Source organism: Castor canadensis, chromosome 8 (genome assembly GCF_047511655.1).
Source record: "Castor canadensis chromosome 8, mCasCan1.hap1v2, whole genome shotgun sequence".
NCBI classification, from domain to species: domain Eukaryota; kingdom Metazoa; phylum Chordata; class Mammalia; order Rodentia; family Castoridae; genus Castor; species Castor canadensis.
In genome coordinates this window covers 130,418,184-130,435,075 of record NC_133393.1, presented here as the reverse complement: position 1 = coordinate 130,435,075, position 16,892 = coordinate 130,418,184, and the positions used below count along the sequence as shown (strand labels likewise).

At 36.4% G+C, this 16,892-nt stretch overlaps 1 long non-coding RNA gene across 1 annotated transcript in view; it reads left to right on the top strand.

The window, feature by feature from the left end:
- The window catches only part of LOC141425811 (uncharacterized), a 58,600-nt gene that overhangs the window by 24,459 nt on the left and 17,249 nt on the right, over positions 1-16,892 (top strand). Inside the window, exon 2 of the long non-coding RNA XR_012450943.1 lies at positions 3,437-3,512. This is a non-coding gene — a long non-coding RNA (uncharacterized lncRNA). The remainder of the gene's footprint in view (positions 1-3,436; positions 3,513-16,892) is intronic.

Here is a 16,892-nt window from a genome sequence, read left to right as displayed (position 1 = left end):
ATCACTTAAAAAGGCAGAAAGGACTGGAGGCATGGCTTAATTGGAGCACTTGCTTAGCAGGCCAAAGGTCATGGTTTCAATTCCCAGCCCTGCTTCAAAAAAGAAAATTACTTGACCCGTCCAATTCTTCCTGTCTGAAGTGTATGTGACCAAGACATTGACCCTTTACATTGGTATAATGCACATTGCCCTATAAAATTGTGACTTACATTGTTTTATAAAGCATGTATAATAATATTTAGTAACGTTTTTAGAAAATAAAAAAGATATAAGCTTTAACTAATAATCTTATTTCCATAATAGTTCTCAAATATAATTTGTACTTTCCTTTTAATTTTATGAAATAATTTGAATGAATAGAAAAGTAACTTTTTCAAAACAAAAAAATATTTTTTATGTTCAAGTTTTGCTTTATTTTGTATTTTTGATTTAAATCTATTTAAGTTTTGTATATTTTGGACATAATTGAATTCTAATTTTTCATTCCATTACCAGGAGTTTCTCTGGGGGCTTTGTTTCTTGAGTTCCTATGAGAAAAGATATCAAGCAAGATGTAAAACGTCATAAAAGTAATGGCAGAGTTTATTTTAAGTCACGCTGTATTCTCAGAGGAGAATGGATCATCTCAGACAGATCAACCACACACTTTTTGTGTACTAGCTTTATTGGGATTTGAGGGGAAGTTTTAGTGAGACTTTTATGAATGTATCAAGACAGCACTGGGGAAATAAATAAATAATAATAATAAAAAAAGGACTGGAGGTGCAGCTCAAAAAGTAGAGTGTCTGCTTTGCAAGTGTAAAGCCCTGAGTTCAAACCTCAGTGCTGCCAATAAATAAATAAATAAATAATGAAGCAGATGTTAAAAAAAAAAAAAAGACAGTATTGGGTTTTTACCAGCTGTTTCTTGTTATAAACGGTACCACGTGCTTTAACTCACCTGGTTTTGTCCTTATCTGCTTGTTTCCATGTTGGAACAATCTTTTATTTTAAAACAAAACTTTCTTTTACCGTGAAAAACCTTTTTATCTAGAAAATGCTCTCTTCCAACTTTTTCATACGTTCTCATGTGTTATCATGTTTTATTAGTTATGTCTTAGCATAAACCCTGGTGCAATCTTTCAAATATGCTTTTAGCCTCCTGGTTTTGCTCTTATTTGCCTGTTTCAATTTTGGAACAGTCCTTTAAGACAAAATCTTTTTACCATGTAAAAACCTTTTTTTAATCTAAAAATGTTTTTGTAACTTTTTTTGTACTTCCTCATTTCCTACTTACTCTTTTTTTTTTTTAACATTTTGGTGAGTTTCTTTTGATTTTTGGTTTTTTGCAGAACTGGGATTTAAATTCAGGGTCTACACCTTTAGCCACAACACCAGCCCTAGTTTGGGATGCGGTTTATAAGAAAGAATCTCGTCAACTATTTTCCAGGGCTGGCTTCAAACCAAAATCCTCTTGAGCAGCTGACATTACAGGCATGAGCCACTGGTGCCCAGCTTTACATTGGTTTTTATCCCAATACAATAAAATAAAGATCACCTGTGCACACACAATTGCAGATATTATGTAGACGTCGTTGTCACTTGAATGCCCTACTTGGATGCTCTCTTTGACCTTTTTTTTTTTTTTTTTTTTTGGTGGTACTGGCATTTGAGCTTAAGTCTTCACACTTGCAGAGCAGGTGCTCTAAGGCTTGAACCACACCCCCATATGTTTTTTGCTCTGGTTATTTGGGAGACAGGTGTTACTTTTTTGCCTGGGCTTGACTGGACCATGATCCTCTTATTTTATGTTTTCTGTCATAGCTGGGATGACAGGCATGCATTACTATGCTCAGTTTCTTTCTGTTGAGAAGGGGTCTTGCAAATTTTGTCCAGGCTGGCTTGCAACCACGATCTTCGTGATCTCAGACTCCCAAGTAGCTAAGCTGACAAGTTCATGCCATTGTGCCCAGCTATTGGTTGAGATGGAATTTTGTGAATTTTTTTTGCATGGGCTGGCCTGGTGATCCTCCTGCTATCAGCCTCCCAAGTAACTAAGTTTATAAGCTTGAGCCACCACACCTAGTTTCCCCTTTGGGCTTTTTCTTCCTTCCTTCCTTCTTTCCTTCTTTCCTCCCTCCCTTCCTTTCTTTCTCCCTTTTTTCTTCCTTCCTTCCCTCCCTTCCTTCATTTCTTTCTCTCTCTCTCTCTCTCTTTTTTTTTTTTTTTTTGGCAATATTGGATTTTGAACTCAGATTTCCTTTGCACTTCCCCAAGTGTAAGAGTTACAGAATGTTATACTCTGGCAAGGACTGGCTAAAATAACAAAACTTCCAAATGACCTTGAACAGAAAAACTATCTTAGAACAAGCAAGAAGGCAGAAGGGAGAGAGAATACGCAGAGATCCCCAAATCTTTACATACTAACCCTGCAGTTACACTTTAGGATATAATAGCAAATTGATGGTCTTCCCATCAATTCTCCTCCAGACATAAGAGAAAGAAGGAATAAACCTCCACTTTTGTGTAAGTACTGCAAGATAACTGCCCAGAATAAAAGCATAAACCTGAAAAGGCAGTCTCCCAAAGGCTTACCAGAATCAGAGGAAAATAAAGTCAACTGCTCCTATGTGGGTTTCCTCCAGTCTCTTGGCTTTGCTTGTCAAAATATGTCACTGGATTTGGAACACTGAGTCTAAGGGCCAGAAAGTTTTTGATCTTCATTGAAGAAAGAATTTAAGAACAGACACAGAGGAAACTTAAACAGGAGCAGGTTTATTAATGCAAAGCAAAGCAAAAGTGCACTTTCTACATGGAAGGGTCGGCAGGCACAAGAAAGAGTGCTGCACTGCCAAGCCCTCAAGCAAACACAGAGGTGGTTAGTCCTGGGAAACTGGGTTTCAGAGACTAGTTTAAGTGTCCTCAACTTCTCCCACATGTCTGGCAGGAGAACTTCTTGGCCTTGGATAGTCAGATTTTGGCTGTTACGCAGGCTCCAAGGACCGTGAGTCAGCAAGACCCTGATGTATGTCACAAGTAATTCCATTAACGTCAACAGTCTGGGATGTGATTCCTTATCAATATCCAAGCCTTGGTTCTCAGCCATCTGGTTTCTTAACACCATACCTAGGTCCTACATTAATACATTAAACATTACTATTGGTACAGTAAACAATGTGATTTACCAAATTAAAGACAAAACAAATTTTATGGAACAAATTTACAAAAATGTTTAAAGTATGTATGTTTTTACTTAATTATTTACCCAAACTTCAGCTGCCAACCAACTGAAAATCCAGACATGCCCCATATTAATTAATCTCTGAGCCCGAAACTGTGGCCAGCAGATTTCTCATCTTCCACAGCTGCCTCTCTTCTGCATATGGTTTGCTGATGGTTGGGCCTGATAGCTCTGAGTACAGTTACAGTAAATGACCTGATTGTCTTCCTACTGCAGGGTGGTTTACTGCTGGGCAGGATCTGAAAATACCGAGATCAGAAGAGTGCTGAGTTTCCTCCATCCTCCCCTCCAGGTAACATCTTAGTGCTCTGTTTGCTTCTTCATGTCCCCAATGTGCTCAAGGTGATCCCTTAGGTTTGGACATCTGTTGCTCTTGGCTGCATAAACTGGAAGGGAGAGGTTTTTAGGGTGAGTGGGGAACCTTCCTGACACACAGGACACAAAGCTTGTTGGAACCCAGTAGCAGTTTCTAGTATGCAAAGAAAGGAAGCTTCTAAAGTGAATGTAGCCCTGAAGCAGACAGATGATCCTTGAGTGGTACTCAGTCCTCATGCAGCACCAGCCAGAACAGTAGGAATTGAAACAGTCTCCAACTACAACTCACTAGACCCCCACATGGTTCAGAAAAAATACCTCTAATCCTTTGTCATTTGTTTTACCTTTTTTCTTCTTACTATACTTCAGTATTGTTTTACTTTATTTTATCAATCTCTTGTGTTTTTATTTCTCTTCTTTATCTAATTTTTTTTTTATTTTGGGGTTTGATTTTATTTTATTTTTTTTTTTTTTTTAAATTTTGAATTATCTTTTTTATTTTTTTTTTTTCATTTTTCTTTTATTATTCATATGTGCATACAAGGCTTGGTTCATTTCTCCCCCCTGCCCCCACCCCCTCCCTTACCACCCACTCCACCCCCTCCCGCTCCCCCCCTCAATACCCAGCAGAAACTATTTTGCCCTTATCTCTAATTTTGTTGTAGAGAGAGTATAAGCAATAATAGGAAGGAACAAGGGATTTTGCTGGTTGAGATAAGGATAGCTATATCCTTCTTTATCTAATTTTATTTATGTATATCCTTCTTTATCTAATTTTATTTATGTATTTTTCTTTATTTTGTAATCAGATTTTTTATCTCTTGCTCTTTTCTCTTCCTCATCTTCACATTATTCTCCTTTTTTCTTCTTATTTTGCTTTTCTTTTATTTAATTTTGGTTCATCTTACTTTTTGTCCCTTTCCTTGCCTCCTCTTTTGTTTTGCTTATTTATTATTTTTGTTGTTTTACCTTATCTAATTTTTTTTTTCAGTACTGGGGTTTAAACTCAGGGCCTCATGCTTGCTAGGAAGGCACACTGTCTCTCAAGTCACTCCACCAGCCACTTTTTGTGTTGGGTATTTTTGAGATAGGGGATTGCATTTTTTGCCTGGCCAGCCTCAAACCATGAGCCTCCTGATGTCTGCAACCTGATTAACTAGAATTACAAGCATGAGCTGCTAGTACCCAGCCTATCTTAGTTAATTTTAACTTCATTTATTTAATATATTTTTCCATTTTCTTTTCTGATTATTTTTGGTGTAGTAGTTGGTACTAATTGATTTTTGTTGTATTTTTATATATGGTTTCTTGTGGTTCCACTGCTGTTATGGAAATTTATTTTTTTTCTTTCTCAGTGGTAGTGGGCATTGAGTCCTCAAGAGAAAGTTGTTCAGTAAGATAACTCCCAAATGAAACTCCAGGAGATATCAATGTCAACAGATGCACAAATTGCAATTTAGGAAAACAAGAAATAGGGCTCCAGAGAGACTCAGGTTTGTGCCTGCCTCACAAACACAAGGTCTTGAGTACAAATCACAGCTCAGGAGAGAGAGAGAGAAAGAGAGAGAGAGAGAGAGAGAGAGAAGAAAGAAAGTAAAAGAAACACAAGAAATATGAAAAATCAAGGCAACATAACTCCTTCAAAAGTTCAAACTCTTCAATATCTGAATCCAAAAGTATTGAAATGGTTGAAATGTCAAAGAATTTTGAAGTCTAGTCTTAAAACTTACCAATGTCCTCAAAGAGGATTTAAATAAACTTATGAATGAGATAAAGAAATCAATTCAAGATCTGGATGAGAAATTTAACAACTTAGATGAGAAATTCAGAAAAGATACAGAGGTTCTAAAGGAAAAAAATCTTTAAATGAAAACTTTAATAAGTCAAATTAAATCAAAACTATCACTAATAAACTAGACTGGGGGAAGAAAGAATTTCAAGCATTAAAAACAATGTATAGGAGTGATTATATTAAAATTGCAATAAAGAAAAAGAAATATGCATTCATGACCACAGAATCTAAGACCTCTAGAACATAATTAAGAGACCAAAACTAAAAATTTGTGATCTGAAAGAGGGAACCAAGATATGGAATAAAGGCATAGAAAATGTATTCAATGAAATTAAAGCATATTTTCCAAATATAAGGGAAAAAATGAACTTCCAAGTACATGAAGCATTATAATCCCAATTATAGATGACCAGAAAAGAACCTCTGCATGTCATATTATAGTTAAAATGCCAGAGAACAGAACAAAAAAAGAATACTGAAATCTATAAGAGAGAAGTATGAGTTACTCTCAAAGGTAAACCAATAAGAGTAATAGTGGATCTCTCAGCAAAAATCCTGAAGGTCAGGAGAGCATAGACTGATGTAGTTCAAACTCTGAAACAAAATAAGTAGCAATCAAGACTGCTATATTCAACAAAGTTATCCTTTAAAGTTATAGAAGAAATAAAGACTTTCCATGATAAGCATTAATTAAAGCAATTAATAGCCACTGAGCCAGTATTGTGGAAAATACTTAAAGGAATACAACAGGAAGAGGAAAAAAGGTATACACAAGCATAAGAGGACAGAAAAGAATAAATCTAACTAGGAGGAAAACAAATGAAAAGTAGGAAATAATAAAACACTGACTCAATAAACCAGCAAATTTCTAAGATGAAGAAAGGAGAAGTTAGTGCATACTTCTCAATAATAATCTGAAATGTAAATGGTGTTCACTCTCTGGTTAAAAGATGTAGACTGGATTTAAAAAAGAAAAAGAAAGAAAGAAAAGAAAAGAAGAACCCAACTATCTGCTGACTCCAAGAAACTCACCTCACTTGCAAAGACATACACACAGACTGAAATTGAAATAATGGAAAATGATATTCTATACAAATAGAATCTGAGAGTAAGCAAGAGTAACTATACTCACATCTGACAAAATACACTTCAAGCCAAGATCAGTCCGAAGAGATAAAGAAGGTCACTACATATTTATAAAGGGAATAATGAATCAAGAAGATATAATGGGGCCCAAACGATGTATACACATATGAATAAATGTATAAACAGTAAAAAAAAGAAAACAAAGATATAATGGTTGTTAATATATATTCACCATATATTAGTGCACCCAATTTCATAAAACAAACACTACTGAACATAAAATGCCACCTAGGAGCAGCTATAATAATGTGGGTGACTTCAATATCTCCCTCTCATCAATACATAGGTCATCCAGACAAAACATCAACAAATAAACTTAAGATTTAAACTGTACCATAGGTAAAATGACTTGAGATATCTACATAATATTCTATCCAACAGCTGTGGAACACAACTTCTTCTTAGCAATCCATAGAGCTTTCTCTAATATAGATCACATTTTAGACTATAAAGCAAGTCTTAAGAAATATAAAAAATTGAAATAGTTTCTTGTAACTTATCTTAATATAACTGAATGAAGTTAGAAGTCAGTAGTAAGAGAAACTACATTACACATGTAGAGATTGTATAATACTCCTCTGGATGATCATTGTTCATTCAAGAAATCAGGGATGAAATTTAAATATTCTTAGAATCAAATGAAAATGAAAATACAACCTACCAGAATGTTTGGAATACAGCAAACTCAAACTATTTCATAAAATAGAAAGGAAAAGAATGCTTCTGAACTCATTTTGCACACCAGTGTTACCCTGAAACCAAAACTGGATAATAACGCAACAAAAAAATAACACTAAGGACCAAATTCCCTGATGAATATAAACACAAAATCCTCAAAAAAATACTTGCAGATCAAAATCAACAATACATTAAAAAGACTGTATGCTGTGATCAAGTTGGTTTCTTTCCAGAGGTGCAAGGCTGTTTCAACATGGGCAAATCAATAAATGTGATACAGTACATAAACAGAATCAAGGAAAAGAAATTGCATAATCATCTCAATAGATGCAGAAAAGTTTTGAAAAATTCAACACTCCTTCATCACGAAAAGCCCTGAAGGAACTAGGAATAGCAGATTCATACATTAATATAACAAAGGATATTTTTGACAAACCTTTGACCAACATATGCTGAATGGGAAAAAATGAAAATATTTCCTCTAAAATCAGGAACAAGTTTAAAATTAACCAATAAAGATGTCTACTCTCTCCACTCTTACTCCATATAGTGCTTGAATGCTTATCTAGAGCAATAAGGCAAGAGAAAGAAATAAAAGGGATATAAATAGGAAATAAAGAAATCAAATTATCCCTATTTATGAACAATAATGATCCTGTTCTTTAAAGACTCTACCAAAGAACTCTTAGATCTGATAAACATTTTGTGGCAAAGTAGCAGGATACGAAATCAACATACAAAAATCAGTAGCTTTTCTACATACCAATAATGAATAGGCTGAAAATGAAATCAGGAAAACAATCCCATTCACAGCAAACCTTATTAATGAGAATTATAAAACCTCTATAATGAAAACTATAAAATACTGAAAAAAGAAACTGAAGAAGACACTGGAAGATGGAAAGAGCTCCCATGTTCACAAATCAGTAGAAATAATATTGTGAAAATGGCTGAATGATCAAAAGAAATGTACCAATTCAATAAAAATCCCCATCAAAATTTCAAAGGCATGCTTCTCAGAAATACAAAAATCAATCCTAAATTCACAGAGAATAATAAAAGACGTCAAAAAGCCAAAGCAATCCTGATCAAAAGGAGTAATGATGTATTCCAATACCAGACTTCAAATTATAATACAGAGCCATAAAACAAAAACAGCATGGCACTGGCACAAAAAAAAAGACACATACACCAAGAGGATCCAGAAATAAACTGATGATGCTACAGCTGCCTGATTCCTGACATGGGAGCCAAAGAGAAGAAACAGCTTATTCAACAAATGGTTCTGGGAAAACTGGATATTACTTGTAATAGTTTGAAACTAGGTCTACTTCTCATGCTGTATAAAAGTTAATAAACATGTATGTATCAAACATCTTAATGTAAGATCTGAAATTTTGAAATTGTTAGAGGAAAATACAGGGAAAATACTTTAAGATATAAGCATAGATAGTCCTTCCTGAATAGGAATTCAGTAGCTCAGCAAATAGCAAATATTGACAAGTGGGATTGCATCGAATTAAAACGTGTCTGTACAGCTAGGGAAATAATGACCAGAATGAAGAGACAGCATACAGAATGAAAGAAAATATTTGCCAGTTATTCATCTGATCCAGAATGTATAAAGAACTCAAAAAATTAAACACCCAAAAAACAAATAAACCAGTCAATACATATGCAAATGAATTGAATAACTAGTCCTTAAAAGAAAAAGTACAATGGCCAATAAATACATGAAAAAAATATTCAATATCCTTAGCCATCAGGGAATGCAAATCAAAACTACATTGGGATTCACATCTCAATCCAGTCAGAATGGTTATCAAGGGAACAAACAGATGCTAGCAAAGATATGAGGAAGAGGAACACTTATACACTGTTAGTGTTAGTAGGAATATAAATTAGTCTAACCACTAGGGAAATCAATGTGGAGATTCCTCAAAAAATTAAAACAGAACCACCTATGATCCTACTATAGCACCTTGGGTATATTTCTAAAGGGATCTAAGCCAGTATACAATAGAAATTGTGACTATTCACAATAACCAAGCAATGGAACCAGCCAAGGTGTGGACAAACAGATAAACAGATAAAGAAAATGTAGTGTATATTCACAATGGAGTTTTATTCAGCCATAAAGAAGAATGGAGATCATAGTGCTGCACAAAATAAAAACAAGCATGGCATGTTTTCTCATCATATGCAGAGTATAGATATTAACAAAAAGACATGAAAGCAGAAGAGGGACTGTTCAGAAAGAAGAGGACCAGCAGGAGGGGGAAGGTAGGACAAGAGTAGGTGTGGGGGTGCACACGATCAAAGTGCATACACATATGTATAATGTGAAAATGAAACCAGTATTTTGTATAATTAATGTAATCTAATAAAAATGAACCAAAACAAAAAAGACAAAGTAGAAAGAGGACTATTTGAGAAGAGGAAGGGAAATCTATGGGAAGGGAAAGGGAGGATAAGAGAGGGTAATAGGAGAGGTGAATATGACCAAAGTATATCATATAAAACTATGAAAATGTCGTAATGAAACCCATTATTTTGTATAATTAATATGTGCTAATAAAAAGAGGGAAAATGGCAAGGGAACAGAGGCACTGGTGTTTATTAGAGTTCATCCAGGATCAAAAAAATAATAAATTTAGTAATTTTTGATGTTTTATAGAATTTTAATTATATGAAAACAACAGCTTTTACTTCTAAAACACTTTTGCATTAGGAACATATATTTGTTGAGGGGAGGGGCTAAAATATACTTTTATAGCCTGCATTTTCAGGTATAACTTTTAAATATTTGTACCTTATATGTAGACCTCCATTTGTACTCCTGACATGGGCCTTACAAAGTCAGGCACAGGCTTACCAATGGCACATAGTCCCCTCAATCAAAGGTTGATGAAGAAGAAATAGGAGAAAAAGAAGGCAGTGATATCAATATGAAAAACTAAGTAACAAGCCAACCAACCAAAGATATAGAGCAGGCACCAACAGGAAGTAGCCATGGGATCTGTTTCTGCTTGGTCACACTTTACTTCCTAAATATAGTCACTCTACCTTCCAAATGCATTACCCTTAAATTTTAGGCAAATTTGTATTTCATAAATTTTTACTTTTGAAAAGAAACCAAGACACAGACTACAGAATCTTTTATTCCCAATTGGATCATGTCCAATCCATTGGTCACCTGCTAATATTGAAGTGAAATTCAATTGTGTTATACTTAATTCAAAAGCTCATATCCAGGTATTTTGACATTTAAATCTGAGAACCCATTCTTTTTTTTGTTATTTCCTTTATTCATATGTGCATACAATGATTGGGTTATTACTCCCTCCTTCTCCCCACCCCCTCCCTCATGCCCCCACCCCCTCGCTTCCAAGCAGGAACTGTTTTGCCCTGCACCATTAGGGACAGCACTGTATTTCCACGACAATTAGGTGGTCATGAAAGTAGAAGGCTTTTGAAATGAGCAGCAAGCAAGTCAAACACACACATACACACACACACACAATCACACACACACACACACAATCACAGATACATGCACACAATCACACATACACACACACAATCATACACATACAATCACACAGAGACACAAATTGCTTCCCCCACACCATAAATAAAGTATCTCATTGCTAGTTCCGGGGCTTGGATTCAGACAGCGCTATGCAAGGACATTCTTAGTTTTCTTCTTAATTTTCTACAGATCAAATAACAGAGATTGAATGTATTCCTCACGGGGAGTGTTATTTTAGAAATTAGTGAAGATTAGGAAACCCTTTTTAAGAAACATTTCTTTGGATTTACTTAGTGAAGTTACATGAAACAATGAAGCAATTGTTCTGTACAGAAGTCTAATTTCCTTGGGAATTGCATTTTATTACCTGGTTCCATTGCTTTGTATTTAAGTGGGCATTAAGTCTGACATCTGTGTATAATCCACAGGATTCTTGTAAGTCCTTGTTGCCACAGTCTATATTTGTAATCAGACAATCAATATGGTTAGAATGTGCCAGCTTCACTAGAGGAGCATGAGTGAGCCTGTTTCAGATCCCCGATACTGGGGAAATGTGAAGAAGCTATATGAATGGGGCTCATTGTTTGCCTGTATGTTAAATGTTCTCATTTTTCACAACATTTTATGGAGCGCTCTTAAAAGGCCTTTATTGATAGTGATACTCATTAAATGTCAGTTTAAAAAGAAGTGTTGTTGATGTAATGTAATATAATCTGCTTTTTACATAAGGCCTTTTTATCCCAGTGTGTTGAGTACTTTGTCAACTCAACCCTATCACCAAAATCCAAGATGTAATTCATACTGGTGTATAAGAATCTTCTTCTAGAATTAAAGTCAGAAGCAAAGGATATTTATTAGCTCAAATACATAAAAAAGATGGGCATTGGCTGGTGGCTCACGCCTATAATCCTAGATACTCAGGAGGCAGAGATCAAGAGGATCGTGGTTCAAAACCAGCCCAGGCAAATAGTTCGTGAGATGTGAGACCTGCTCTCAAAAAACCCTTCACAAAAAGGGCTGGTTCAAGGTGAAGGCCCTGAGTTCCAACCCCAGTATTAAAAAAACAAAACAAAACACAAGATTGGCATAAATTTGCAGCATGATTTTCTTTCTTTGTGATAAGTTTACATTAATAGCCATTTATTGAGAATCTACCATATACCTAGTACAGTAGAGCAATAAAAAAAAAGCTAGTGTCATTGAATTCCAATGGCAAAAGGAGACATGCAAATTAGTTGATAACAATACAATATAAAGGAACTAGTGACAGTTAGAGATATTGAACAGAGGATTGAGTCTCAAAATGTGTATCAGTATCATCTGAGTACTTGTTAGAAATGGACATTCTCACCACCAAAAATTGGTAAGCATGACATCATACATGGTAATTAGCTCAACTGAGCTATTACATAATATACACATATGTCAAACACCATGCTGAATATCATAAATACATACAATTTTTGTTTCTCTGTTAAAAATAAAGATTTTTTTAAAAGAAAAAACAAAATAATACAATTAATCTTTAAAAATCAGCAAAATGCTTAGAAAAAGAAAGGCAGAAAGGAAGAAAGGAAGGAAGGAAAGAAGGGAGGGAGGGAGGAAGGAAGGAAGAATAGAAGGAAGAGAGGGAGGAAGGAAGGGAGCGATAGAGGGAGGGAGGGAGGGAGGAAGTTAGCTTTCAGGCTCCAGAACTCCTGAATTTTAACCTCAGGGAGTAAACTGTGTTATCTGTGCTTTAGCAAACCCTCCAGCTCATTCTGATGCTCTGTCAAGTTTGAAAACCACTGGCCTAGAGCAGGGATCTTAAACTCTTGTGCAGATTAGAATAACCCAGGAGTGCTAGAAATTCCCAGTGCTCGGGCCATATCACAGACCAAGTAAATCAGAATCACTGGAGGTAGATGAAATGATGTCTGTACCAGGTTTTAAAAGTCAAATAGGATATTTCCAGGAAGACATACAAAGAAGGCATTTCTGACAGAGGAAAAGAGTTCAAAAAGGCACAGAAGCATAAAGCAGCTTTCTATTTGGGAGGTAAAATCGGCACTGGTGCTGAGGCACAGAGCTTCGAGGGGAAGGTCAAGGCAGAATGGACTGGAAGAGAGACAGAGATCAGTTCACTGAGCCCAAGATAGCCACTCCTATCCAAAGGGTGAATTCCCTCTTGGTCATATATTTTTTCAGTTCTAATTGAGAAAGTGGTTTGGGTTCCATTTTACTATCTACTGGTCTTGGTTCGTGGGCTTGGTTTCCTTATCAAAGTCATTCCTCTTAGGGAAGGATGTATATAATTAAGATCAGTGCTCAACAAAATTCTGCCATATGCTGCTCTAAAAAGGAGAGACAGAACTGGTGGCAGATAACTTAGAAAAGAGGGACTCAGACAAAGCAAAGCAGCTTTGGAGAAAGTAAAGGGTTGCTTTGGACTTTTCTTTTTTCCTCCAGCAGAATCAGGGTGGAATTCGACACTAAGAGAATCTGCCCTCAGAGAATCAAAGCCAGACACAGGAAGTGGGTGGGAAGAGCCTTCTCCAGCCTCAGCTGCCGCCTGCCTTCTGTCTGCCTTGGGCCCAGCAGCTGCACAGACCCCTCTTGTTGGGAGATAAGACAGGGTCCTTTCAGTCCTGTGACCTCAACCTCATCCACAATGCTGGGGGAGAGAGAAACTGAAATTCTTCCTGTGACTGAGCACATGAGAATGTGACAGTTATTTGGAAAAACAAGTTTCCTTTTGGCCTTGCATTCAACAAGGGCCATTGTGTGGAGGATATGTCCTGGTGCCAGCATCCAGAGGTGAGGAAGAATGGCAGGGAAACAGGAGTGGTCCATTCTTTGATTCATATAAAACAAATATTTCTGAGGATTAGAGATGGATGGACAGAAATCTTTAATCATAGCCACCTTTCAACTTGTCAGAGGGGACCATGGTGACTGAACAAAGCATCCAGCACCTCACCCACATTTTCTCCTTCCCTTGCCCCTTAAATATGTATAGGTTGTCAGGTACTCCAATGGAATCTGCCCTTGGAATTGGATTCAGGACAGCCCCATTATATTCATAGCTGACCAGATCACAGTTTAATAAATAAGCAATTGTAAATTTGCTGTCCTGAAGGTCAAGGCTAACATACAGTAGGTGCTTGAGAGGACACATATTGTTATGAACAATCCTTTCCACATTCCTGTCTATGTGCAGGGAGAGAGAGGGAGAGAGAGAGAGAGAGAGAGAGAGAGAGAGAGTGAATGAGAGAGAATGAGAGAGTGTTATGGTTCAAAGCCATGCAACTTGCATGTAGGAGAATCCAGCTTCAACTAAGTAACTTAGTTCTGGGCGCTGAGTCTATGTGGTTAAACATTACACTAGACAGCCTGTATGGAATAGTGACTTTTTATTATTTGAATGTTTAAATTCACCTCTCCTTCTCAAAATGGTTATCAGTTTGTTTTATGCATAATTTTTCTCAAACATTATGCTTTTCTGCCTTTATTTGATTTTGCTTCTCAGTTTTTAGTTTCTCTGTTGGGTTTCTTCTTTGTACTTACAACAGTTTTTAATACTGATTGTTATAAACTAGTCATTTTACTTCTGTACATTCATACCTAAAGACAAGACTATTTTTTAAGAAAAAATACAATAAGGGACGAACAGATTTTTTGGATGCAATCATTGTGGCATGTAATGAATATCTGAGCTCTTGCAGGGCCATTACGCTTTCAGATATTCCTTTTCTTGTTGCATAGCAAGGAGTTAGCTCCTTTAGAGGCAGCTGGCTGTTTCAGTCTGGGTGAAAGCCTTACCAACAGATCTGTGCTCTTATTTAACAGAGAGAACAAAAATGGTGCATTCCCATTTACATGTACATGCGTATGTACATGACTTATATATGTTCATGTGTGTGTGTGTGCATGTGGATATACACATACCTTTGTGTAATCATTTTGCAGTTTTAGGGATGACGCTGTTGGGCTTTTAGAGGCTATACCCACAAACCACAACCATAAACTGAAAAACAAACAATTCAGTCACCTAATAACCTATTGAATGAAAGCAACTGAAATTGGATGCTTTTTTCTGGGAGTGCTGGGATATTGATAATTTGGAAAGTGCATTAGTGAAGGTCACTTATTGGCCTGTGTTCATTGTAGCAAACAGGTTCATTTTACACCTATAACATCACATAGGCTCTTCACAATGATGGTGAAGCATGGTGCACAATGTCCAGGAACAATGACTCTATTTGTAGAAATACTGTCAACTGACATGCTCTTTTGCTTCAGTTGCCAGTTATCCACATCACCGTGGGTTCTTGTGGTTTCTATACCATGCTCAGAATCATTGCATCCTCCTCAAGGGTGTGAACTTGACATGATTTTTACTCAGTAAATGAAGAAGTAAGATTAGCTGAAATTGTTTTTCTCTCCCCTTTGTAACCTACTATTTTACTGGTTAAGAAGTTACATATTTTTTTTCTTGCTATGTAGAACAGGCAGGCCTCAAACTCAAAATGTCCTGCCTCAGCTTATTCAATGCTGGAATTAAAAGTATGAGCCACCACACTGGGTTCTGGACAAGCATTTTTAAAGTCAATGCCTTAAAGATTAGTGTCTGATCCACACAGAAAGTTATTCACCTCCCTACAAGAAGTCACTATTTTGAAAGTCTATCTAGTAACCATTTAAACTAAGTAGCTATCCAACATTTATTGAGCATGTGCTCTGTCCAAGACCACTTTGAAGGAATGTAAGGAAGTGTTAGACACAAAACAGGAAGGCTAATCTCTGTTTTCAAGGAGTTCACAACTGCATTTTGGGCCTATATCTAAATTTTCAAGCTATAGCTCTTGACTCTTGGCTGTGAAAGTCTAGTCATATTCTAGAAAGAGATGTAGCATCACTTCCTATGCTAGGCATCACCATAAGAATGCTTATTGTACATGCTCTGGTCTTCACTTTTCTTGAGTGAAAAAAGAAGGAGGAGGAGGAGGAAGAGGAAGAGGAGGGAAAAGAGAAAGAAGAAGAAATAGGAACAGTTCCTTATTGATGCAAACTCTGGGCACATGTTTGTCCTGTCTCTCACTACTCTTTGGGACTTCATATTTTCTACATTGGGATGATGATCCCAAAGTTAGGAGGTACAAGCAATGGCAAGGTCATTTATAACTTCACCACATTTAGTAATCACAGCTGTACCATGGAGATCATTTCTGACAGGAAAATGGAATTCAAATTATGTCTCTAAAAGTACACCAAATGGTCATTTTCTGGGTGCAGCATCACTAGAACACCCCCTCAGAGACTGATCTCTTCTGTTGTTTTTTCTACATATACGTACCTTGCTGTACCAGGTTTCATTTACATGCTAGGGATGCATACATGAAACAGAATAAGGAATTCATAGGCATGGCTAGATTATTTGAATGCCACAGATGTGCTGCACCCACCCTTAACTCTTCTGAAGGAACAACTGTTAGGTTCTGAAACTATATCCAGTATTTGCTTTGAGAGACTGCAGCACAGGAAGTCCTGAAATACACCGCAGAGTCTGAATAGGTTGTGAAGGATATTATGCCACTGCTTAATGTGTACCATGGCCAAGGGCAAGATATCTCATAACTAATTACATTCATTTTGCACTTCACAGAGGCATTCAAAAATACTGATCTCAAAATGTGTAAGTTGAACTCCTGTTAGAATTACACTCTCCCTTAGGAAAATAATTCTCTTCTCTTGTTATACTTTTGACTACATTTACCTTCTGCCAAAACACTTCATTTAATTTGGAAAAAAGGTCTGTCCAACTGTTGTCAAGGATCATATAACAAGCAGTTGTTTTGCTGACTTCTTTTTTAATCTTGTAACTGTGCATTTGTGTTGTAGAGGCCCAGAGTTAAGCTACTTAAGAGAGACAGAATTCAAAGAGTTGATTCAAATGGGGAATGAAAAGAAGCCTACGCATCTGTACAAAGCTTTGATGTGGACCACATTTGCACATACATTATCTCTTTTAATTCCCCAAGAGCCTCCTCAGAGAGAGGAACCTGAGCTTCAGGTGAGATTTTATTTAAAGCTAAATGACAGAGGTAGGGTTCTTGCACAGGTGTTCTAATTCCAAATTGTCAGCATTTTTTGTGTCATAGTTCTAAAACCTAGCATGTATTGGACTAAGTCTTTGTTAGAACCATGATTTCAATCTGATTGTTAATATC